At 40.4% G+C, this 9,190-nt stretch overlaps 1 pseudogene; it reads left to right on the top strand.

Moving 5' to 3' along the window:
* The first annotated feature begins 8,150 nt into the window (after positions 1-8,150).
* On the top strand, positions 8,151-8,943 carry LOC129404868 (60S ribosomal protein L7-like; annotated as a pseudogene).
* Positions 8,944-9,190: the final 247 nt, after the last annotated feature.

The raw sequence follows: 9,190 nt of genomic DNA, 5'->3' as shown, positions 1-9,190 counted from the left end.
AGGTCTTCAGTCTGGTCAACCTCCTGCATATTACCTCTTTCTCCATCATCACCATTTGGTAAAGGAAAGGTTGAACGCTTATGTAATTAACCTGGGGTCTCTATGGATAGAATGATCCTTTATAGATGCCTGTAAGAGAAAAGAGGTTCAAGTTTTTGTGTACCTCCCTCAGCCATTCAGTTAGTGAATGAAGAAGATTCCCTCAGAAAGAGCATAACATGGGCAAAGTAGTATGTAGATTTAGAATAATGTCCAATTATGGAAGTAGTTATGAAATTTCAACAACTAAAACTCCACTCTTTCCAGTTAGTGGAACAAATGAATTAAGGGACTTCTGGTTGGCAGGTTGGAGGTCTTATGTTTTAATAAACATTTTATGATACATTTTTAATTTATTAGGTTGGCAATATGCCTTTTACTTTTTGTGTTTGCCCTATAATTGCCATTTGGATTTACCTTCAGATGTTTGAAATGTGTCTCTTGAGCTATCATATAATGTCTCATCTCTGTAAGAATACAAGAAGCGTTGACACCACCTAATAACCTCTATGCATATAATTCTGGCTGAAGACTACATGATCCAAATATTTTTTTTTTAAATTTTTTTTTTATTGTGGAAAGTTACAAAGTTACAAAGTTTTCAGGTTTAAATCTCAGTTATACAATGCTCGAATACCCATCCCTTCACCAGTGCTCATATTCCACCACCAAGAATCCCAGTATAGCTCCACCCCGCCCCCTCACACCCCAAACACCCCCACGCCCCTAGCCCCCCCACCCTAAGCCCCCCCCCGCCTGTGTAACTAATAAATTTCACTTTACTTTCACTTTGATTGCATACAATATTTCAACAAAACTCACTATTATTGTTTGGAGAGTCTCTCCCCTAAAGTCAGACCTGCTGAAAAGGAAGCATTAGGTAATTTGTTTTCCATTGCTGAGGATGAAGAAGTGTGAGGTCGAGTGACCACACTTAGCGGCCTCTCAGTTTTGGGTTTCTGTAATTTAGTATTTTAGTAACTAAGTCCAGAGAGATATCTGCCAGAAGTTGCATCGTTGCCAACTTGTACTTCTCAGTTACATTATATTCCACATATGAGTGCAATCTTTCTATGTCTGTCTCTTTCTTTCTGACTCATTTCACTCAACATGATACTTTCCATGTTGATCCACTTGTATGCAAATTTCATGACTTCATGTTTCCTGACAGCTACATAGTATTCCATTGTGTAAATATACCAGAGTTTCTTTAGCCAATCATCTGTTTTCGGGCACTCTGGTTTTTTCCATATTGTGGCTATTGTGAACAGAGCGGCAATGAACATGGAAATGCAGATGTCATCTCTACTATACCTTTTTGCCTCTCCGGGATATATTCCCAGGAGTGGTATTGCTGGGTCAAATGGGAGCTCAATTTCTAACTTTTTGAGAATCGTCCATATTGTTTTCCAAAAGGGCTGAACCAGTCGGCATTCCCACCAGCAGTGAAGGAGAGTCCCTTTCTCCCCACATCCACGCCAACACCGGTTGCTTTTGTTTTTGGGGATGTGGGCCAGTCTCTGTGGTGTGAGATGATATCTCATTGTTGTTTTGATCTGCATTTCCCTGATGATTAGTGATGTTGAACATTTTCTCATGTGCCTCTTAGCCATTCGGATTTCTTCTTTGGAAAAGTTTCTGTTCATTTCATCACCCCATTTTTTGATCGGGTTGGCAGTTTTCTTCTTATGGAGTTCAACCAGTGCATTGTATATCCTTGTTATCAACCCTTTATCGGATGGGTACTGCATAAATATCCTTTCCCATTCTGTAGACTGTCTTTGTATTTTGGTCACTGTTTCTTTTGAGTTGCAGAAGCTCCTTAGTTTGAGATAGTCCCATTTATTTATCTTTGTTTTCACTAGCTTAGCCAGTGGCGTGTCAGCTTTGAAGATACCTTTGGCTTCAATGTCGTGGAGGGTTTTGCCGACCTTATCTTCAATGTACCTTAGGGATTCTGGTCTGATGTTGAGGTCTTTAATCCAGTTTGATCTGATTTTTGTACATGGTGATAGATGGAGGTCTAAGCCCATTTTTTTGCATGTAGCCGTCCAGTTTTGCCAGCACAATTTGTTAAACATGCTTTCCTTGCTCCACTTCACATTTCTTGCTCCCTTATCAAAGATTAGATGATCATATATTTGGGGGTGTATGTCAGAGTATTCAACCCTGTTCCATTGGTCTGCCGCTCTGCCTTTGTTCCAGTACCATGCTGTTTTAATGACTACCGCTTTGTAGTAGAGTTGGAAGTTGGGGAGGTTGATTCCTCCCATTTTCTTTTTCCCAAGGATTGCTTTAGCTATTCGTGGGGGCTTATTGTTCCATATGAATTTCAGGAGCGCTTGCTCCATTTCTTTGAAGAATGTCAAGGGTATCCCTATAGGGATCGCATTGAATTTGTACAATGCTTTGGGGAGAATTGCCATTTTGACAATATTAATTCTTCCAATCCATGAGCAGGGGATGTCTTTCCATTTCCTCGTGTCCTCTTTTATTTCCTGAAGTAGTGTTTTATAGTTTTCATTATACAAGTCCTTTACCTCCTTTGTTAAGCTGATTCCGAGGTATTTGATTTTTTGAGGCGCAATTGTGAATGGGATTGCTTTTCTCAGGTCACTTTCTTCTCTCTCATTATTTGCATATAGGAAAGCCATGGACTTTTGGGTATTGATTCTATAGCCTGCAACTTTACTGTACGAGTCTATTGTTTCTAGGAGTTTCTTGGTAGAGGTTTTAGGGTTCTCTAAGTATAGTATCATATCATCTGCGAATAGTGAGAGCTTGATTTCTTCCTTTCCTACCTGAATGCCCTTAATATCTTTTTCTTGCCTAATCGCTATTGCAAGTACTTCCAGTACTATATTGAACAGAAGTGGAGAGAGTGGGCATCCTTGTCTCATCCCTGTTCTCAGAGGGAAGGCTCTTAGTTTTTCCCCATTGAGGACAATGCTTGCCATAGGCTTGTGATAAATGGCTTTGACTATATTGAGGAAGGTCCCTTCTATACCTATTTTGGCTAGTGTTTTCATCATAAACGGATGCTGGATCTTGTCAAATGCTTTCTCTGCATCTATTGATATGATTATATGATTTTTATCTTTTCTTTTGTTGATATGGTGGATTATGTTGATTGATTTCCGGATGTTAAACCATCCTTGCATCCCCGGGATGAATCCCACTTGGTCGTGGTGTATGATCTTTTTGATAAGTTGTTGAATTCTATTTGCTAATATTTTGTTGAGAATTTTTGCATCTGTGTTCATCAGGGATATTGGCCTGTAGTTTTCTTTTTTTGTGGTGTCTTTGTTTGCTTTTGGTATTAGGGAGATATGAGCCTCATAGAAACTGTTAGGGAGGGTTTCTGTTTCTTCAATTTCCTGGAAGAGCTTGAGAAGGACTGGCAAAAGGTCCTCTTTAAATGTTTGGAAGAACTCACTAGTGAATCCGTCTGGACCTGGGCTTTTGTTTTTGGGGAGACTTTTGATTACCATTTCAATTTCCTTGATGTTAATTGGACTATTCAGGTACTCCAGGTCTTCTTGGTTCAGCCTTGGGAGATTATAGGAGTCGAGGAATTTATCCATTTCTTCTAGATTCTCTTGTTTCGTGGCATAGAGATTTTCAAAGTAGTCTCTGATGATCTTTTGAATTTCATTGGTTTCTGTCGTGATGTCCCCCTTTTCATTTCTGATTCAGCTTATAAGGGTTCTCTCTCTCTCTTTCTTTGTGAGTCTTGCTAGTGGTTTATCAATCTTGTTTATTTTCTCGAAGAACCAGCTCTTGGTTTCATTGATCTTCCGGATTGTCTTTTGGGTTTCCATGTCATTAATTTCTGCTCTAAGTTTTATTATCTCTTTCCTTCTGCCTGGTTTTGGCTCCTTTTGTTGGTCCTTTTCTAAGGTCTTGAGCTGTGAAGTCAAGTTATTTATGTGGGCCCTTTCTTCCTTCCTGAGATATGCTTGCAGAGCTATAAATTTTCCCCTTAAAACGGCTTTAGCTGCGTCCCACAGGTTCTGGTAGCTCGTGTCTTCATTCTCATTTGTTTCTAGGTATCTTTTGATTTCTTCCTTGATTTCCTTCCTGACCCACTCATTGTTCAATATCGAGCTATTTAATTTCCAGGTGTTTGATTTGGTTTTCTGCATCTGTCCACAGTTAAGTTTTATCTTCAGTGCATCATGGTCTGAAAAGATAGCTGGTACAATGTCTATCTTGTTGATTCTGTTGAGGTATGTTGTGTGGCCCAGCGCATGGTCTATTCTGGAAAATGTTCCATGTGCACTGGAAAAGAATGTGTATTCCTTTTTTTGGGGATATAAAGCCCTGTATAGATCTATTAGCCCTCTCTCTTCTATTTCTTCCTTCAAAGCCAGTATTTCATTGGTGAGTTTTAATCTTCTAGATCTGTCCAGAGGAGACAGTGCAGTGTTGAAGTCTCCAACTACTATTGTGTTGCTCGAGATGTCCTTCTCGAGGTCTCTTAGCAGCTGTTGTAGGTATTTAGCTGGTCCCTCATTGGGTGCGTAGACATTCAGGAGTGTGATTTCTTCCTGATGTACACATCCCTTGATTAATAAAAAGTGGCCTTCACTATCCCTTCTAATCTTTTTCAACCTGAAGTCTATGTTGTCCGATACTAGTAAAGCCACTCCGGCTTTCTTGAGGGAGTTGTTTGCTTGCAGGATTGTTTTCCATCCTTTGACTTTGAGTCTGTGTTTGTTCTGGCTATTCAGATGTGTTTCTTGCAGGCAACAGAAGGTTGGGTTGAGTCTCTGAATCCATTTTGCCAGTCTGTGTCTCTTAATTGGTGAATTCAGACCATTGACATTAAGGGAGATTATTGTTATGGGATTTTGTGCCGTCTTTGTGCAAGGGTTTGTTGTGCTTGTAGAGGTTGTTCTTGTCTTACAATAGCCCCTTTAGTGCTTCTTTTAGGTTTGGTTTTGAGTCTATGAAGTTCCTGAGCTGTTGTTTATCCCCAAAGTAGTGTATGATTCCTTCTAGTTTGAATGAGAGTTTAGCCGGATAAAGTATTCTTGGTGAAGCGTTGATTTCATTGAGTTTTTTCACTATATCCCACCATTGCCTTCGAGCTTGGAGGGTTTCCTCTGATAGATCTGCTGTGAGCCTAAGGGGTGCTCCTTTGTATGTGATTTCCTTCTTGGACCTTGCTGCTTGGAGTATTGTGTCTCTCTGGAAGATGTCCATCATTGTAACTATGATATGTCTTGGGGTTTTTCTGTTAGGATCTCTTTTAGCTGGCACTCTCCGGGCGCCTTGAATCTGGATGCCCGCATTGTCCAGCTGTGGGAAGTTTTCCGCAATGATTTGTTTGACTGTGTCTTTTTCGTTGGGGTTGGTTCCCTGTGGTTCTGGTAGTCCAATGATTCTAATGTTGTTCCTCTTGAATTCATCCCCTAGGACTCTGATTCTGGCTAGAGCTATTTTGAGGTCTCTTGCCATGGTTTGATGTTGCCTGTAGGCCTCTTGCAGCTCATCTTCAAGCATACTGATTCTGTCTTCGGCTGCAGTCATCCTATTGTTGAGGGCAGTCAGAGAGTTTTTGATTTCATGTACGGAATCCTTCATTTCTTTTTGAAGGTTTTTTATTTCTGCTCTCATTTCTTCCCGTATTTTGTCGGCTGTCTGTTGTATTGTTTCCGCCAGGTCTTCCTTGAAGTTGTCCATCTTTGCATTGAGTTGATTGAACATGTTGAGGATTTCAAGTCTGAATTCTTTCTCAGAGAGGTCAAGTTTGTAGGAGGCGCCCATTGAGGTTTCCGGATTCCTTTGATCGTCCTCTGGTTGCAATGGGGATTTTCGCTGTTTCTTCATGTTGTTTGTGGTGATATGAAAGAGGGCTCTTGATGATGAGTGTCCCTGTTTCCTTTTGTTGTGAAAAAGGATTGTGGATAGGCTCAGTTAATAGTGGTTGGCTTTTTAATTGCCGGTGTAGAACCTGGTCTCCTACTGAGATGTTCTTATGTGAAGTCTTGTGTTTTGTTGTCCTACTGCTTGCGAATAGCTAGGATGTTAGTCTTGGATCGATCCAAATATTTTAAGTGACCCTTTGCTTTAAAAAAAATCATCCTTGTTTTTCTGTTCTGTGCAATGAAAATGGCCCTATGTTCATAGGATATTTTATTTGTCACCTCTGAAAGAGTTTAAATTTGTGCAATTCAGTGGAGCATCACATAAAAAAATGGTACGCTGCTATGTTCCTCTCAGTACATAAAAGTACAAAATTGATGATGAAATTCCCAAACTACCTAGGAAATATACTCTGTGAATAGGTGTTTGGAACTCTTAATAGTTTTTATGTTGAGAATAAAATTGTTAGTGGTAAACACACTGAATGATAGAAGGCAAAGGGAAGTTGAAACAAGAAACACTCAGCAGCAAGGCTAGGAGGATGGAGGCAAATATTCTCAACAAATTTTACACACCAAATACAGCATCATATTAAAAGGATCATATGGGGCTGGAGCGATAGCACAGCGGGTAGGGCGTTTGCCTTGCATGCGGCCAACCCAGGTTTGATTCCCAGCATCCCATATGGTCCCCCAAGCACCGCCAGGGGTGATTCCTGAGTCCAGAGCCAGGAGTAACCCCTGAGCATCGCTGGGTGTGACCCCCCTCAAAAAAAAAGGATCATATGCCATGACAACCAAGTGAAATTTATTATAGGGCTCAAAATGATTCAACACACATTTTAATTAATGCAGTACACTATGTCAACAAATGAATTAAAATATATGATTATTTAATATAAAGGGCTAGAGCGATAGCACAGCGGGTAGGGCGTTTGCCTTGCATGTAGCTGACCCAGATTAGATTCCTCCACCCCTCTTGGAGAGCCTGGCAAACTACCAAGAGTATCTTGCCCATACAGCAGAGCCTGGCAAGCTACCGTGGCATATTTGATATGCCAAAAACAGTAACAACAAATCTCACAATGGAGACGTTACTGGTGCCCGCTCAAGCAAACCGATGAGTAGCGGGATGACAGTGACAGTGATTAATAAAGAAAGCTATATACAGACCTAATATTCATTTATGGCTTTAAAATGTACTGAACAAAATGAGTATGCAGAAAACATACTTCAACAGAGTAGAGGCCATATGCTAGCAACCCATAGCTAACATCATAATCAGTGGGGAGAAACTGACAGTTTTCTTCTAAGTCTATAACCAGACAAGTATATCAAGCTTCAAATGTATTATTGAATACAAAATTTAAATATCTAGCCTTATCACTTAGACAAAAAGAGAAAAGAGATAAAATTGGAAAAGAAAAAATTGTCAACATTTGCTAATGACATGTTAATATTCATATTAACCCCAAACATGCCACAAAAATACTATTTTTAACAACAAATCAATACAGTATAGTGGCAGACTACAAAAATGACATACAAAATCTGTTATATTTCTATATGTAGCCAATGATCTAGAATAGAAGAAAAATCTATTCTTTTACAGTTGCAGTCACAAAGTAAAGAACCTAGAATTAAATTTTACTAAGATGAAAGATAAACACATCAAAATTTATAAACTAGTTTTAAAAGACATAGAAGGAACCAAAGAGATGGAAAGACATTTTCATGGACATAAATTAGAAGAATTAACATTGACACCACTGTCCCCAAGGCCAAGGAGATAATGGAAAGGTTAGGACAAATGGCTTGCATGCCAAAACTTGTTCAACTCCTGATGTTTTCTAGTCCCCTTAGCACCTCAGGACTTAACCTTGGAGGCCCCTGAGCATCACTGGGATCCCTCAAGCACCGGCGAGTGAGTAGTGAGGACCTCAGAACCTAAACGGCACCATATCCTCAGATCCTAGCACAGAACCACTGCCTTGTTGACTGAGTACTGATGGGATTGCCCCCAGAGACCCCTGAGTATCTCTTGGGGATACCCCCACAAAAACTTTTAGTCAAAACTCCAGGTGACAATATGAGCAACCAATTTAAAGACATGGTTATTGCCACAGATGGTGCTGTATTTGGAGAAGGATTAAGTCTAAGTCTTTAGTCTGTTCAGCCACATGGAAAAGAAAAAGCCACATAAAAACAGTTGGAGAGGAGCTTCCTCTTTTCCGACTGGAACCATGGAGGGCGCAGAAGAGAAGAAAAAGAAGGTCCCTACTAAGCCAGCAGCAGCAACCGCAGGGAGGAAAAAGAAGCTTCCTGATGTGCCAGAAACCCTGAAGAAAAAGCGAAAGAATTTCGCAGAGCTGAAGATCAAGTACCTGAGAAAGAAGTTTGCTCAGAAGATGCTTCGAAAGGCGAGGAGGAAGTTGATCTATGAGAAAGCTAAGCATTATCACAAGGAGTATAGGCAAATGTACAGGACAGAGATTCGCATGGCTAGGATGGCGAGAAAAGCTGGCAACTTTTACGTTCCTGCGGAATCCAAATTGGCTTTCGTCATCAGAATCAGAGGTATCAATGGTGTGAGCCCCAAGGTCCGAGAGGTGCTACAGGTTCTCTGCCTTCGCCAGATCTTCAATGGTACCTTTGTTAAACTCAACAAGGCTTCGATTAACATGCTGAGGATCGTGGAACCCTATATTTCATGGGGGTACCCAAACTGAAGTCAGTAAATGAATTGATCTACAAGCGTGGTTATGGCAAAATCCACAAGAAGCGAATTGCTCTAATGGATAATGCTCTGATAGCGTGAACTCTGGGTAAATACGGCATTGTCTGCATGGAGGATCTGATTCATGAGATCTATACTGTTGGAAAACGCTTCAAAGAGGCAAACGACTTCCTCTGGCCCTTCAAATTATCTTCTCCCCGGGGTGGGATGAAGAAAAAGACCACCCATTTTGTAGAAGGCGGAGATGCTGGAAACAGAGAAGACCAGATCAACCGGCTGATTAGACGGATGAACTAAGGTATCTACCGTATTTTTATAATCTGGTCAGTTAATAAATGACTGCTTTCAAATTGGAAAAAAAAAGTTGGAGAGGTCATTGTAACTAAAGATGACGCCAAGCTATTGAAGGAAAGCGTAACAAGGCTTAAACTGAAAAATGTATTTAATAAGTCCTCAAGCAGTTAGATATCACAACTAGTGAATGTGAAAATGGGAAACTGAATGAATACTAGGCAAAACTCTCAGATGGTGTGGCTGTGCTAAA

Source organism: Sorex araneus, chromosome 5 (genome assembly GCF_027595985.1).
Source record: "Sorex araneus isolate mSorAra2 chromosome 5, mSorAra2.pri, whole genome shotgun sequence".
NCBI lineage: Eukaryota > Metazoa > Chordata > Mammalia > Eulipotyphla > Soricidae > Sorex > Sorex araneus.
Note: the sequence above shows the minus strand (reverse complement) of the source record. Positions and strands in the feature narration are given on the sequence as shown.